The sequence below is a fragment of the Pteropus medius genome, unplaced genomic scaffold (assembly GCF_902729225.1).
Source record: "Pteropus medius unplaced genomic scaffold, Ma_sr-lr_union100, whole genome shotgun sequence".
In the NCBI taxonomy this organism is placed as follows: Eukaryota; Metazoa; Chordata; class Mammalia; order Chiroptera; family Pteropodidae; genus Pteropus; species Pteropus medius.
Window position 1 is genome coordinate 7809013 of NW_024349222.1, and position 17662 is coordinate 7826674.

Here is a 17662-nt window from a genome sequence, read left to right on the forward strand (position 1 = left end):
GAGAGAGAGAGAGAGGAGAATCTATAGCTCCCTAGGACCTAGGACCTACTGCTCAGGTTTACAAGTCTAAAACCTTGATATGCTTGATTTTCTCAGAATTGATCAGCCTCTTGAAAGTTGATTCAGTCTAACAATCACAGGAATATTTATAAATGTTTATATTCACATTCAGTTTAAAATTTCACCAGAAGAAATTTCCCAGACTAAGAATCAAGGCCAATCGCCTGCCTTCTTATGGAAAGATGTACTCAACATAAAGAGTATTTGAACAAAAGGGGTATATATACCAGAGGTCACTATTGGTATTAAAGAAAGAACTGAAGACAGAGTTGCTAAAGTAAGTGGGCTGATGGCTGAGGTAGAGGACCTCCTTCTATCTCAAATGGCCCTACTTTCATGAGGTCATCACATTCAGATTCAGTCCAGAGATCTGAAAATGCAGAAACTCAATGCTGATGGTACAATCACAGAAGATCAATCAAAGAAGGAATAACTCTTAATATAGTTCACAATAGGCGGATGTATATGTAGGTTTTTAGCACTCTCCATAAAATAACCCTGGCTCTCCACTTTCCTGATACATGGTAGGACTGTGTTTCTCTACTCCATTTATATTAGATTTGCTCAATACTTTAGCCAAAAAAAGCATGAATAGAAGTGAAATGTGTCACTTTCAAGCTGAGGCTCTAAGAGGCAAGGTGTGATTTGCGACATCTTCCATGTGGTTATTATGGATGTACAAGTTGAGATAACTACAATGGGCAAAGCCCTATGTCAACTTTTGTTGGGCATGTGTGTGAGAAAGAAATAAATTGTTATTGGATCAATCCACTGAGATATTGGAGTTGTTTAATATTGAAACATAACCCAACATATTCTTCCTGCTGTTGTATACAGCTGAGAATTAAAAATTATTTTAAATTAAGGCACCACCATCTTGGAATCAAGGTACATTGACAACCTAATTAATACTTAGATATTGACTTGGTGTTGATAAAATTGAGGAAAAAAGGAACTGGAGAGTGTTGTGGAATGCCTGGAAAAGCACAAGGAACTATTACTGCACTATAATAGAGCATACTCTGTGGTGATCGCATTAGACCTGCCTGCAAAACATCATAGTTCATTCATTTATTCATTTATTCCTTTGCTCATTTGTCCACTTAACAAATACATACACAGTGCTTTACCATATGCCAGACACAGTGCTGGATCCTGGGGATACAACCATGTTAAGTCCCAACTCTTATAAATGTACCTATTATCTTAGCCTCTTAATTCTCATTTTTCTAGGTTCTATGGAGATCATGTACTTTTCACCAATACATATTCCTTTATCATAACCGCTTATACTGCCACATCCCTTAATTATGTTCTTGTTCTAAACATGTGCTCTCCTCTACAGCAGGCTTCTCAAACTGTCAGGTTTCTTTTCTAATCTATTCTAGATTAATATTTCTATAGAATACAATAAAGATAAGTTACTAAAAAATATTTTATGTAATTGAATGTCAAAGAAATGTCAATAAACTATAAAAGTTTATAAATGATTACTTGCAATTTCTGTACTTAAAAGTTTATAAATGATTACTTGCAATTTCTGTACTTAATGGGCAAAATGTTCACAGACCATTGCTATGGACTATGCTTGGAGGAGCACTGGTCTGGACAAGCAGGTAGGACTTAAGCAAACTATGTTTTCTATTTTCATTTGTGAAATTATCTGCCTCTTAATCACTAAAGTTATAAAGTTTTACATGCTGTATAGCCTCTTCAGTTTAGTTCTCCATTACCTATTCAGCACACCACTTGTATTGTTATTTAATTAATAGTTTAAAATCAATTCTCCATGTAAATTTCACTAGCCATAAATAAAATGTAACCGTACAAAGAAGGACTGTAAATTAAGTAGTTATTCAAGTCCAAAGTGATGTGGTTTCCTGTTCTGAGAAGAGTTAAAACTTCACTGATGTCAAACATCCTACTTGACATAATCAGAAGATTAAGAGGAAATTAAAAATAAATCATTTACCCATTATGTATTTTATTGCTATGTAATGCCCTATTCATGTTCCATCTAAAACCATTTTAAGGACCAAACAGTAGTCTCTCTATACTTCAAAAAACAGGATATTATTTTAACTCGCCCAATATGATAATCGACTTCTAGATGTCTTCCCTGACAATGACTGTCTATAGTCATTAATCAAGTGGTCATAATCAAATAGATAACTGATTGAACATGGGTGCCAAATGTCACCACTTCCTCTCCTTGTACCCCTGTCTTATGAACCACTGGTGCTGTAGACCATAGGCTCACTTCAATTTCTGAAGTAATGTTTTCTCCAGAACATTAAGCAGTTTTAATTTGTCTCACAATCTATGAGACTTACTGGAGTCCTATTGCAGCATCTGGAACTCTGTAAGTACTCAACTAATTTGTATTTTTTTCCCTCTTCCATTAATAATCAGTTTCTTTTCCTGATGAGATAGGAAAAAATATGTATTTGATGACTGACATTTTACCTTAGACTTATTGTTGTAATGATTTAATCATAATCTGCAATTATAATATTGGTGATATTATCCAATGGACCTCAGGGATTTGGTTTGGTCTCTCTGTTTTCATATATCTACAATTCTATCAAACTTAGAGCATTACTCTGACATGAGGAAGCAGATATTTCAAGGACATAAGAAGAGTTGTTCAACCAGTTGTTTATTCTCTGTAATTACTTCAACCGAATACCATATCAGGCCTTCTGTGTGCCGTAGGTCAAGTTGTGATTATGCACAGCCTGAAGAATTAAATGTGTGTGATATTCACAAAGACATGAAAATGAGCCAAATCTTTATAACAATGGAAAGATCCTTCCGCAGGCATTTCTTACCTAACATTGAACTTTTATCAAAGAAATTTTTTTCCAACTAGCTTGTTTCAAATAAATGCTAACCATACAGTCAGTGTCCCTTCTCTCACTTCAGGATATACAAACCACAGAATTCCGATGACTCACCCCAAAATAGCTTATAAATATGCCAGGGGCGGAAGGGCATGCTGTTAGGTTCTTTAAAACTTCCTGCCAAACTGAAGAAACTGAGAAACAACATACACAGATATTTGGGGACTAACTCTGAGTAATAATGAGAATCTAATCCCTTTTAGTCTTCTAGGTTAGCAACAGCTTGCTTAACATGTCCGGTTATATCCTGTTTGCTACACATGTGACTCCTCAAAAAAATGCAACATTAATAGCACAATGTTTCATTATTAAGACTGCTATTATCTATGTCTAGAGTTTCCAAACATTTGCAGCCATTTGTAGACCAAGGTCATTTCTTGGAAGAACTATAAATTGATGAGTTTATGAAACAAAAATTTATTATTATGACTTTTAAATTAAAGACAGGATTCAATGTATAGAATTTTAAGGCTGAATAAGGCCTAAAAAAGAAAGAGAGTTAAGTATATTTATTAAAATATGTGTTTGAATCCCAGTCCTTATAACCTTTAGCAGTTACTTGATTTCTCCAAGTCCTAATTTTCCCATGCAAAAAGAGGACAATAATAATACTATAGGTCCTTAGGTTAGGACCCTACGTCTATAGGGTGAGGATTTTAAAAAGGCGTGTATGTAAATAAGGTGTACTGCTAAGTAAATAGATTATCTAGTGCAATCGCTTTTCACAAACAATGAATCTGAAAACCAAGACCATTAAGTCACCTAAAAATAATAGTCATACACTCATCAGTTCAGTGCCAAGACAGAGCATTATAAAGTTGTGGTTAAAAACGGGCTCTGGATCCAGTCAGCCTAAGTTCAAGCCCAGTTTTCCTACGTGATAGCTGTATAACCCTGGGCAAGTCACTTAACTTTGCCTCAATCTTCTTATCTATAATATTAAGATAATAATAGAATTTTTCTCATAGGGTTGTTGTGACAGCTTAAAAGAATACATGTAACAGTGTCTGTTACATTAACACATAATAATTAATCGATAAATACTGCTACACCAAAATTTGAAAGTTCTGGTTCTTCCAAAAACAAAAATAAATGCCAACAATGCCAGACTTTTAAAAACTATATCCATAAATACAACCTAAACTTTAAAAAAAGATAAACAACCTAAAAATTTATATGATGTAGTTTATAAGATGATTAGGTTATTTGTAGATGTCTTTTCAGATCAAGGTACATGTCTTCAACTATGTTTATGTGTCATATTTCCCTTTTCTTATAGAGGAAGTATACAGAACAAACAACTTAAAAATATTTCAAACAATAACTCCAACTGCTAGAAAGCCATTTCGAAGGATGTTTAAAAAGAATGCCATCATCCAGCTGCCCTTGACATTTGTAGAAGCAGCATAATGCATTGGGAAGAGCAGTAGACTCCTTTTCAGTCGAGGCTCTACCAACTTGACCAGTTATATAGTCAGCTTACTCAGCCTCTGAGTCACCATCTATAAAATGGAGGCAATAAAAAGTGCCTTCCTTATTATAAATACTACATGGAAACAAGCATGTGATGTGCTTCACAAAATGTAATATGTTCTATTCATATTCACGTTTGAAACACTGTTATAACTCTTTGACTAGTTTATTCAAAACTATTCTAAAACAGTTAAGAGTCAGAAATATACTTTTCTTTGCTTATTACATACTCAAAGGACATAGAGACTCATTTTAAGAAGCAGTAGAAAAGAGAAAAAGAGAAAATCTTCAAATCTCAGAAAAAGAATTTGAAATTTGCTATTCTTGATGTGAAAAAAAAAACCATGCAAGACTGTATATTTTTGCATATCTTGAGAAATTAGCCCAGAGCCCCACACATAGTAGATGCTTAAGACATATTTGTTAAAAGAATAGGTAAGACAAATTAAAGATTTTAGAATTTATTGTATCCAGCCCCTAACTGACACCACTGTAACCCTACTCCCACTCAATTGGTATCTAATTTGAAAATCACTGATGTAGGCCCAGTCATTGATGGCCTCTGAGAGTTATATATACCTATAACTACTAGTATCTTAATAAAAAGATTAAAAAGGTGACAGTGGTATAGATAAAGAACTTCCTCCAACCTATCATTTGTTTTTCAAGTAATAGACTATGCTTCACCTATGTGTTGTCTTGAAGTTCTGCAAGAGATTTCAATCCCCAATTGAAACCAAGTGTCGAAGGACCTTAGAAACCATACTTCTTAGCCTCAATAGCTATCATTTCCAAAAATAAGAGAAAAAATATAAATGTAGCCTTTATACTCCATATGTCTCTTAAAGAATCATAAGAAACAAATGAGAAAGTTTTGTGATTTGGGAGTGGGATGGAGGCCTGAGCAGGTATAACCCCTCACAGCTCCTCATAGCTTCCAGGAGAAACTTTGCTGAATAGAACTCTGATCAAAGATTTCAGGGAACACCACAATTCAGGCTACTCCTTCCTGATCATATCACAACCAGAGATCAGATGGAGACCATTCTTCAGAGTTGCACATGTTTGCTGGCACAGCACCCTCAGTGCGTCAGAGCCTCACCTGACACTGACTCATTATTGGATGTGAAGCCAAGGCTTAGTTGTGTTGGGTCATATGTAACTTGCCACTTCCAGCCAAGTATTCCAAGCTCTTTTGGAACCAGTCCACCAACTTGCTTCCCTACTATGCCCCGAAATATTTCTAAGACCATAGACAACACAGACTCCTGAATTCTCTTGCTACCATGGGTTTATTCTTATCTCTTCTGATGGCTTTCCTCCCCCATTACAGCCAACCTCTGCATCAAACCTAATGCAGAAGCTGGGAGGCTCCACTTTGTGGGCTCTCAGTAAATATTTATTCAACTCAATTTAGTCACACTCAGAGATAACAGGCTGCAAGGATTACCAGATTTCCTAAATGCATCTGAAACCCATTGCCTGGGGTCAGGGTGACAGGGGGTTATTTCCTTACAGAAAAACCAATTTTCTCAAATGTACTGCATTAAGCCTCAATATAGATACTGTGTCTCACTCAAGCTTTCTAAAAAATTTAACATGTCTGTTACAGCAGCTCACGGCCCCAAGGCAGAAAATCTGAATCAGTAATAAAATTCTTCCAAAGTAATAGATGGTTCACAGACATCAAAAAAGAGTCAAACTCATCATGAAATATGTATTGGACAAAAATAGCATAGAACCAGCTCTCGTTTCTTGATATTTCAAATAGTATGTCCGCCTATCTTTCATGGTGAATTCCATGTCTTATTAGTTTGTGTATGCTCTGTGCATACAACGTGCTGGGAACATAAAAAATATTCTGGATTTTTTTTTTTTACAGAAATAAATAATGGATGAATACAAGAGAAAAGAAAATGAAGAAGGAAAAAAAGAGCAATCCCGTGACTAATCAACATGTATTTTATGAAGGTAAGTATTTTATTATTTTTTTATGTGTATTAACATCTTAAATCTAAAAACAAGCCTATGAAGCACAATTCTGTATAAAATGGCAAAAAGACATAAATAGCATCTAACCCTTGAGCTCAAAAGAACAAATTGAGGAAAGAAAGTTTCACACACATCATTTAAAAAAATGCCAAAGTTGTCCAAAATAAAAATACTCTATATGTAGTAGAATCAAACACAGCTAATTTACCAAAGACCAGCATATGCAATACTTCTATAATTTTAAAGACAAAGGAGGTTATGGTGGGCAAGAGTACCAAAAAAAAATAAAAAACCGACATAAATAAACAAGCTAATAAAAGTAAATGGGCCTCAGAAAATGTGGGGGACTTGAAAAGTGAAATAGAAAAACAAAAGTGAAATGGAAACGATTTTCAGGGATAAAACTGGGAAATCTGTTTCCCAGGTTCATGCATGTTGAATGTTTTCAATTAATGTAAGCAATCACCAGGGAGTGAGAAGATAGAACCAGAACTGTCCTTCTCTCTTCATGGAAAAATAAATGACTCTTAATTATAAATGATAATTATTAATATCAAATTATACATATTAATACTATCTATTAACAATTAATAGCTATAAATCCAAATGGGTGGAAAAGGAGAGAGAAAGAGAAAAATGTGGAGAAAGACAGAGTCTGGCAAGGCCATCTGAGGGTAACCGGGGAAGGTAAGGGTAGCCTCAACTAAAAGGCAAGTCTGAAGAGCCATCCTCATATCAGAGGAAGCAGCTCTCTGCTGGGTGCTCATGTAGCTCTTTGCATATCTATCAACCATAGCAAGTATTCTTATAGGTTACTGGTTTTATTGTTTTCATGTGCAATTTTATCATCTCCTGTCATGGTGTTAGCTCAAATAATTGTTGACATCAGTGATATGGCCTCTGCCAATGACAGAGGCAGCTTAGGTGGGAGTAAGTGCAGCTGTGGTACATGCTTTTTACAAAACCCTAAACCTGATTCTCAACTTGAGCCTATGCTGGAATAACCCAAACAAGGAAATTCAGTAAGAATGGTCTCCTAACCTATACAAAGCTAAATTCTTATCTATTCTCTGCACCTGTAACCACCTGGCTTACAGTTTGCCTTTTTACTTTGTTTCATGATCAGCTGCACAGCAGAAGAAATGTCTAGGATCACCTTTTTCTGTTGTGACTAATCTCTACCAAGAATAATAGCCCTGGGAATGAAAGGGAAACCACCACCAAAGCCCTCAAAACCAGGAGAGTGGAGCCCATCAGCTCAATATGGAGAATTGAAATTCAGGGATCTTGTTCTGTGACTTGGAAAGAAAGGGGAGAAGGGGGAAGGAAGGAAGGAAGGAAGGAAGGAAAATAAAAATACTGAAAAGGATTTGGGCAATATGGAACAAATAGTACAAGGAAAGAAAATAATCGACCAGTTTCTGAGAATTTTTGCACTTATAAGACAGGTGTTACAATATCTCAGTATAAGTTGAAAATATACTGCCTTAAATAATCAACTCAATGGTATGTTACATAGCCTCAAAAGTTATTATTATGAAGATTATATGGTATAAAAATTCACTTATTTATTGATCTGATTAATATTTATTGACCTTCTTCTATGTGCTGACTCTGCTTTAGATGGTAGATGTATGTGAAGAGGGAAAACAGACAAAAATCTCTGCCGGAATGGACCTATTATTCTAATATAATGCATATGATATAATATATGTCAAGAAACAGAGCAAAATCCAGGTCAGTAAAAAGGAAAGAACATGAGCTTCGATGGCCCGGTAGACAGTTTTAAATCTCAGTTCTGCCACTGACTTGCTAGATAATGTGGAGCAGCTTAACTGTCCTTGCTAATTCTCTTTTCTACATTTATAATAAAGGAAACATAATAGCTATCGCATATTATTATTATAAAGATTAAACAAAGTAAAAAGTCAACCAGAACAGAACCTGACAATATCGTGTCCTAGGTGTCCAAAGAAATCCTTCCAGTAGAAAATAAAATACATTAAAAAACCATATGCAGAGAGGTAAGCAAGTGCTTGAGATAGCATTTGTCTTGTGGGCAACTACCAAACCACAGTGGACACAGGACTGGGGAATCCACATGGTGGGGAATCCACACGGTGGGAGAGGGGACCCTAAAGCCAGGTTTCTCAAAAGATCACACCTTCAAAGGGGTATTGAGATACTTTCCTGTCTCTTCCTTAGATCTGGGCAGAGGAAAAAATATCTACCCAGAAAGTTATTAGCTATAATTTTGCATTCATACAGACTTAGGACCTTCTGATGACAATATCATATGGACCTGAAAAACAAACAAACAAACAAATTAATTTAAAGATTCCCGGGTTGGTGATGCCTCCCCATCCCACCCCACCCTACCAGTGTACAGAAGTAAATATAAATTTTTTCTAGAAGAAAGCACTTTAAACTCAGGCCTCAGAAAGTTCCCACAGATAAGGTGGCAAGGCAGATGGTAAACACACAAACAGTCACTATAAATGAAAGTCAGTAGAAGTAATAAATTTTAACAAGCAGTCAAAATATTAAACATGATAGTTTAAAGAAATAAATAAGTACAAAAATGTATGAAAGAAAATGAGGCATAAAAATAACCAGATTTTTTAATTAAGTTTATTGGGGTAACATTGGTTAATATAATTATATAATTTTCAGATGTACATTATCATTTGACATCTGTATATACTATTATGTGTTTACCACCCAAAATCCAGTTTCCTTCAGCTACCATATATTTGATTCCCTTTACCCACTTCACCTTTCCCCTACAGTTTTAAATCTCAGTTCTGCCACTGACTCCCCTACCCCACTATATATGACCTCCTTTACACCATCTACCTCCCCGCTCCGGGCCACTCCCTACCCTCTGGTAACCACTAGTCTATAGTCCATGTCCATGAGTCTCTGTCTGTCCTGTTCATTTGTTGTTTTTAGGTTTATATCCCACATATAAGTGATATCATGTGATTTTCAATTTTTTCTGTCTGGCTTATTTCACTTAGCATGATTATCTCAAGGTCCATCCATGTTGTTGCAAATGGCAGCATTTCATCTCTTCTTATGGCTGAGTAATATTCCATTGTATATATGTACCACTGCTTCTCTAGCCAAACATCTATTGTAGGACACTTCGGTTGCTTCCATATCCTGGTCACTGTGAATAATGCTGCTATGAACATCATTGTGCAAATATCTTTTCAGATATGGGTTTTCAAGTCTTTGGGGTAAATATCCGGCAGAGGGATTGCTGGATCATATGGTAGATCAATTCTTAGTTTTTTGAGGAACCTCCATACTGTTTTCCAGAGTGATTGTACCAATCTGCAGTCCCACCAGCAGTATATGAGGGTTCCTTTTTCTTCACATCCTCTCCAGCACTTGAAAAAATAACCAGATTTTTTAAAAATAAAATTCCTTGAAATGAAAAATATAATCATTGAAATTAGAAATGCACTGGGGGAGGTGGCCAGCCGACACATAGGGTATGTTTATTTTTGAAGGTTTCCAGCATTGATCCATGCTTTCTTAATTGTTATTTTATAACAGCTTTATTAAGATATAATTGATATACAAAGAACTGCACATATTTAATGTTGTATAACTTGATGAGTTTGAACATATGCAAACATAATCAAGGGAATAGTCCTATCAGACACCTCCTAGTTTCCTAGCATCCCTCTGTGTTTTCTTTTGTTTGTTTTTGTTCTGCTTTTGTGGTAAGAACACCTCTTAACAGATTTTGAAGTATTCAATACTGTATTGCTAACTGTAGGTACTATGTTGCATAGCAGATCTCTAGAACTTATACATCTTGTATAACCGAAATTTTTTACCCATTGTACAATAAGTCCTCGTTTTCCCCCAAACTCTAGTCCCTGTAAACCACTATTGTAGTTTCTGCTTCTATGCATTTGACTATGTGATATTTGTCCTTCTGTCACCAGCTTATTTCACTTAGCATAATGTCTTTCAGACTCATCCATGTTGTCACAGATGTAAGGATTTCTTTCTTTTTTAAGACTGAATAATATTCCATTGTATGTATATACTACATTTTCTTTATCCATTCACCTATTGATAGACGTGGTGGTTGTTAGCATATCTGGGCTATTCTGAATAATGCTGCAGTGAAGATGGGAATGTGATCCATACATATTCTATTAAGATATAAAATATAATGATCCCTTAGAGCAAGAATTCTTAAGTGGAGTCTATAACCTATGGAATTCAAGGAGTCTGTGAACCTGAATAGAAAATATTTACATATTTATTTTTTATATCTGCAATCTAGAATGTCTTTCAACTTTAAATGTAAACAACAAACATACTGGTAATAACAATAACAGTATTTCACCAACATAAATCTCAGATATTTTTATATCATATAATTATCGCAGATATCACAAAAGATTGTTTATACTCATCAGAATCATAGTACTCATTATTATACATTTATAGATACTTCTTTGATATAGTAATATATACTCTTCTTTAAAGAAGAGTATATATTACTATATCACAATTTTTATGTTTTTGATAACTATTCTTTAATTGACTGCTTCTGTAATCATGTGTATTTTATTTTATTCATTTAAAAATCATTACTTAGAGCAGTTCCTAGGCTTCATCTGACACCCACAGGTGTCTATGGCACAAGAAAGGTTAAGAATAATACTATAAAAACAAACTTAGAAAAGAAGATGTGACTATTTAAAATTAATTCCCTTGTTATTATTAACTCTAAAAATGGTCCTTAAATATAGCCATTTGACAAATTTTGCTAAGTATATTTTTATTTTGGCATTCAAGTTTTATTATAAACAATCATCACAAATTTAATAGTGAAAAAGGAAATGAGTAAAGACAGAGAGAAGAAGTGGGAGACGTTTTCTGATTTATCAACTATTAGCTATTACCTTCTATCTTATCCAAAAAGAAAAAGAAATTTATTCAAATACCTCTACTTCTCTTAGTTATTTCCAAATCGCTCAAGAATTTACACTGAAAACTAAGCATATTTTAACCACTTGAGGAAGTAAATTACTTATATTTACTACTTGATGTTTAAAACATAATTTAGTTTTCAGATGTTTCCACCAAGAGTTTGAGTTTGGGTTTTCCACGATTTGTTTAACAAAGCTACTTCATTACATTCCATTTTAGATCTCTTTCCAAAATACAAAAATGAAAATCGAATATTTCCCCTTCAAACTGACATTTACCCACTTTAACTCCTCTCTGGACTTTTCCTATGGAATTCTATCTTAGTCCTTGGATTTCTATGTGTTTGAATCTCAAGTTCATTAAACCCAGCTGACCTACCTCACTCCAAGCAGAACTTCAGAAAAAGCTATGAACAGCAGCACTTGTTCTAGCTGGCTCATCCTGAGCCTCTCCCTGTTTACTCTTAAAATGGGCCTCCTTTAATCTCCAATTCTAAGATTCTGGCACAATGACCCAGTACTGATGTCAGCATCTAATAACTCTCTGGATCCTAGGCTGTCACTGAAATTTGTATGCCATACTGATTCTGTGGTTCTGCTCTCACAGCTAATTTTGCACTGCCTTGAGCGAGAAATCTCCATGCTAGAACAAACCTTCAAATTCCCAGAAGACAGGGATTTGGACATCTACTCCTTTTTTTTCATACAGCCCAGCCAGACCTGGAAGGATCTATATAACATTAGCCACTGACCTTTTACATGACCTACTATGGGATCATTGATCCACTCCTATAACGGAAATAAAATAGACCTTGTTACATTTTCAAACCTACGTAAGCAACTTGACATATCCTATAGAACACAAAAGTGGTCTTTTCTGAAAGTTTTCTTAGAGGATGGGGAAACACAGTGAATTATACTTCACAACCCAGAGAAAAATTACCCTCAAATGTTTTTTTATTCATCTTTCTCCCCCAAATCCCCATATCATACAGCAGTAGCACTCTCTCTTCCTTCCTTCCTCCATTTTTCTCTTCCCCTTCCCCCTCCCCACTGATCTCCAGCTCATCGCGGCTCTATAAGTTCCATGTGAGCTATAAAAAAAAATGAAAAAGATCTCTATAAACTCATGTGAAGCAATTTCCCAAAGACATTGTGAAGTGACTAACAGTGCAATGCATAAGAGCAGATATAGTATGCTACCTTTTGTGTAACAAAAGACAAGGAAGTAAGCAATCATACATATACCTGCATAGCTTTACAAAAAGAAACAAGAAAGTGGAAACCTAGAAACAGTAAATTTGGTTACCTACAAAAGGTGAGGGGAACAAAGTGAAAGGTATATGCAACTCAGTGACATTTCTCAGAATTCCTATTTTTATAGTGTTGACTTGAAACATGTTAATGTTCTACACACTCAAAGAATAAACAAATAAAAAAAAGGATAAGGGGAAAAATCTAAAGCTGATAGCAAACTAAAACAAATTAACTGAATCTTATTTCAAAAGAAAACCATAACATTACAGGGATGGGATGGCAATGAAAGAACTAATTCAAGTAAATTATCATCACAGCATTTGACTCTCAGCCTTGACCAAGGCATAAAGTAGGGGTAGAAAACGGCAGACACATCCTGAACTCTTTTTAACAGGTTTGGTTTTTAGTGGTATGACAAGGAAATTCTGAAGTTATTTTATACCCATTTATAGTATTTAGCAAATAAACATATCAAGGTTGTTGGGAGCCATGGTTTTCTCACTGTGGAAGAAGGGAAAAATTAACATGGTACAGGGAAGGCTATATATATATATATATATATATATATATATATATATATATATATATTTACACACAAATATATATGCATATATATACATATACATGTATACATCTGCATGTATATGTGTACATAAATATGTACTTAAGAAATTTATATGTGAATATATACATATACATATAGCATGGATATATATGGGTATGTATACATATATGTCTATACACCCACACATATGTTCTGGTTCATAGAAAGGCTTAAAGGCAAAGCTATCATTGTAACAGTGAACATCTCTAGTGCCCAGATCTTAATCTCTAATAACAGTCCCCACTAAAGGGAACCAGGAATCCTAGTTTCCTTGACACCAGACTTCACTCAGTTGCTCAAACTAAAACTTTTAAATTAACTTTGAAAAATGAAGTTATTATTGATTAAAGATCTCCAAATGTTCTTTTCAAAAGTATATTTATTTAAAAATATTTTATTTTTAAATCAAATTCCTAGAGTACTTTGGCAAATAACTTATTAAACTCTTTTTTAAAACCCTGTTTTATAATTAAAAACAGAAATGAGCTGTTGATAAGAGTTTACTAGGTTCTGGAATAACAAAAATGTCAATATGCTTAGAGACTTACTATTCTGTTTATACCTATGTCATTGAAGAAACTAGGAAATTAACTTATAAATAGAGTTGTCTTAATGTGGAAAACATCTATCTTTTGAGTCAACAGATTTTTCCTAGATTGGGTAGAAGTTATTGAGGAAGATCCTGATTTATGGGTTAAATAAAGGATTTGTCACACAAAGAAGGAAGATGAGGTGAAGAGACATAGGAAGATGGCCATCTACAAGTCAATGAGCAAAGCGTGGAACAGATCCCTCTCTCACAGCCCTCAGAAGGAACCAACCCTGCTGATACCTCAGTTTTGGACTTTCAACTTCCAGAACTGTGAGACAACAAACGTCTATTGTTTAAATTAAAAAAAAAAAAGGTTTTGTCATTAGTGTCTCTTCTGACTTTCTTGAGAATAACTAAGTGAACACTGTTTTTAACCCAAGAAAGTTGACCATATAAGAAGGTTCCAATTGTATACCTTTTATTCACCCCATACAAACTCTTGTTTTGTATCCTTTCTCCCTTGATTTAACTTTTTGGAACAGAACTTACAGTCTCTTTACCAACAATAGTTAGCAGCCTTAGTGGACAAGTAGATTTCGAAAAGTGGTTTATCATAAAGGGAAAAAAAAGCATATGGTCTTTAGCGTTCTCTTGGATGCTGGGACCTAAGTAAGCATCCAGGATGTAAACCTTTAGATGATATCAGGAAGGAGCTCTGTGAAACACCACTAACCTATCAGCAAATGACTCACTCTGCTTCCTACTGATAAGGTCAATGAAGAAAGGAGTGACGAATGCCCCAAGGGGAAAAGCTCTAACTGGGACTCCAGGCACTATCCTAGGCAGTTAAACCTACACTTGACCTAGGGTCTGGCTCAGCAAGTGTGGGTGTCCTGAAAATTCAAAACAGGAAAGCAATCTGGACTTCGTTCAGGTCTACTTGTTCATTCTTCAGAGATCAAAAGTGAGATTGAAAGAATTGCACAAGACGAAACAGTGGCACACTTTGAGCTAAAACCTTAACCTTTAGTCTGGATTCTAGAATTTTCTCTGGAACAATTTGTATAATGCTGATTTTTTAAAATATAAGATGCTTTAATAAGCTAATGAATATAATGCACACGAGTTATTAAAATGTATATAAAGAAATTGTTGAAGTAAAATTTCCAATTTATGAAAATGATTATGGCTGAAAACAGACACAAGTGATGTGTTGTAAAGAAAATGAAGGAAAAAATTTTAAAGCAAAGCATGTTAGCCTTGAAAGAACACTGGAGAGTCAACTACTTCAGAGATTTTTCAAGGGCTTTTTGTTGACTTTGTGGGGAGTTGTGGTTTTGGGCGGGCAGGGACTGATGGTTTGTTTTTATTTGGAATGCAAACAGTGCCTCCTGATGACACCTTTTCATTCCTAGAGACTTAATCACAGTTTGAAGCCCTCTTGTTTTATTTAACAGAAACTGAGAGCCAGACGCCCTCCCCCCATTCAATAAGAAACAAAGACAGTACTTAATGAAATAACGAAATAAAAATACTTTACCCATTCTTATTATGCTGCAAAGGGAGGCAGAGAGAAAGGAGAGAAAGAGGAGGAAGTCCGGGAAGGAGTCCATCCCCGTGCCCCCTGCTCTCTGCCCAAAGAGCCCTGTTTGGGCGTTCAGACCCAGACCAAGCTTCTGGGCGGAGTTTGACAGAGACGAGCAGCCAACGAGTGTCAGAAACCCACCGCTCCTCCGGACTCGGTGGCCTCCTAGAGACCGGGAGGTGGCCGGAAGGCCTGAGATCTGCTCCTTGGTTCAGTGGGAGAAGAAGCGGAGCAAGGTGAGGGCTCATTCTTGGAGTAAGCAACTGCAGAGTGAATGCAAAACTACAGAAAGCTGCAAAAGCAATGGAAGATCTAGTCCCTGACAGGATAGAATTTATAGTCGAGTTAGGGCGTGCGCGCGCGCGTGTGTGTGTGCGTGTGTGTGCGTGTGTGTGTGTGTGTGTGTATCCATGCTAGAAAAGAATCCCCAGGAACAAATTCTTAGGAATATGTTGTAGACATGTTCCAGAACTGGTTGGTATGTATGGAAATCCTGCTGGATTGACCAGACACAGTGCGATCTTCAAAGGTTTTTTGCAAAAGTTGTCTGTACGTTACCAGGGTTTGAGAAATACCAGCCCCAGTGCTGCATCACAATTGTTTTGGAAGAATGATGAATTAAAATGCTTGGATCTTAACGTTAATCCTGAGCCTGGGGACCATGGAAGCTAACTTGATGCTCTGATTTAGGGAGTGATTGTGTCTAAATAGTTAAGTTACATGAAAGAATCATGAATTGGAAGGTTCATTAAAGAACCCATCAGGCCCAGTGCCTTTTTTTCCCCCTAAAAGTTAAATATTTAAACCAATCAAAACAGACATTTATTTATCTTAAAGTAAATACTTTCTCATGTATACTAATGACTCATTAATCATTTATTTAATACAATAAAGTTACATAGGAGATACAAAAGACCACAAAGAGGGTCCTCTAACAGTCTGCTGGGGATACATAATAGTACACAGCCCATTTACTTGTAAATGGACATGAGTATAGTATGGAATAGTTACCATTAAAAAAATCAGTAAGGAAAGGAAAGTTTATTCTTTATGTGATGTGGAAATGAAAGGATTGGAAAAAAATCCTGTCAGTGTCTCCCATCACACCCTACTGCTAAAATTCAAAAGAAATAAAAAATTAAGTATTTTTAAAATCATAAATCTACATGAAGCAAATTTAAGTATATGTATATGTTTATTATCTTAGAATGGGAAGGACTTTCTAAATGAACTCTTTGAAAGAAATAACAATAAAAATATTGATAAGCTTAACTATGAAAATGTAAAACTTCTTTAAAAAACCAAATAAAATTAGAAGAAAAAATTAAGAAAATATTTAATATAAGATATGCTAAAAGTTTATATCTTTACTATAGAAAAGTTTTTACAACCAGTAAAATGAGCCCTGAAATAGAAAGTTGGCCAAAATTATGATAGGCAAATAATTACATTTATAGTTATTAAAAAATCATTTGAAAAAGAGTTTTCAAGAAAAGATTGAAAAATAATTGTCTCACAAAAAGTTAAAGGAAAGGAAAAGAAAACAGATGCAATATTTCATGTCAATTCATTAAAAAAGTTACATGTTATTATTTTATACTAATGCACTCGAATTAAAATAGCTACTCATTTTCTGAAAACTGAATTGGAAAACAATTTCTAGGGGATAATTAGTTAATGGATACTAAAAATCTTAAAAGTATATTTTTTAACACAGTGATTCTATTTGAGGGAATTATTCTATGGAATAGTCATAGACTCACACAAAGATCTGTGAAAATTATAATTGCTCTCCAATGACTTGAGAAATGCATAAAGTGTAAATTGAAAAAGGTGGTTACAAAGAAATCCTAAGTTTGCGCTCATTATATATACTTGTATGTATCATACACGCATATCCATGCAGAAGACTGAAGGAAATATTCTGATTAAATATTTAAATATTCAAATATTCTTGAGTGGTCTTCACTGGATCATAAAATTATGATTTTCCAAAAATTTTAATAAAGAATGTGAATTACTTGCATAATTAGAAAATATATTATAAAATAGAAAATAATACAAAAGAACAAAAATAACAAATTCTCAGGAAACTAGATAAAATTTTATAAAATTAAAAAGCAAAAACTTATAAATTGACTTTCTAAAATATGCAATTTAAAACTAATAGATCACAGGCCTATTATCATCATCATTATCATTATCATCATATTACCATTAGTATAAATGTATCTACAAATAATTGTCTTTTATGATTTCCAGTGACTTCTCACATTATTTTTGCTTAACTATAAT

At 34.7% G+C, this 17662-nt stretch overlaps 2 long non-coding RNA genes across 3 annotated transcripts in view; one reads left to right on the forward strand and one right to left on the reverse strand.

The window, feature by feature from the left end:
• The window catches only part of LOC120617118 (uncharacterized), a 134437-nt gene that overhangs the window by 8593 nt on the left and 108182 nt on the right, over positions 1 to 17662 (reverse strand). The window lies entirely within an intron of this gene.
• LOC120617119 (uncharacterized) lies at positions 2257 to 14397 on the forward strand. Of its 2 annotated transcripts, none has more exons than XR_005656779.1 (3): positions 2257 to 2422; positions 6319 to 6407; positions 13888 to 14397. It is a non-coding gene; the product is annotated as an uncharacterized LOC120617119 (long non-coding RNA). The 2 variants fall into 2 exon arrangements; XR_005656778.1 differs by having other exon boundaries at positions 13895 to 14397.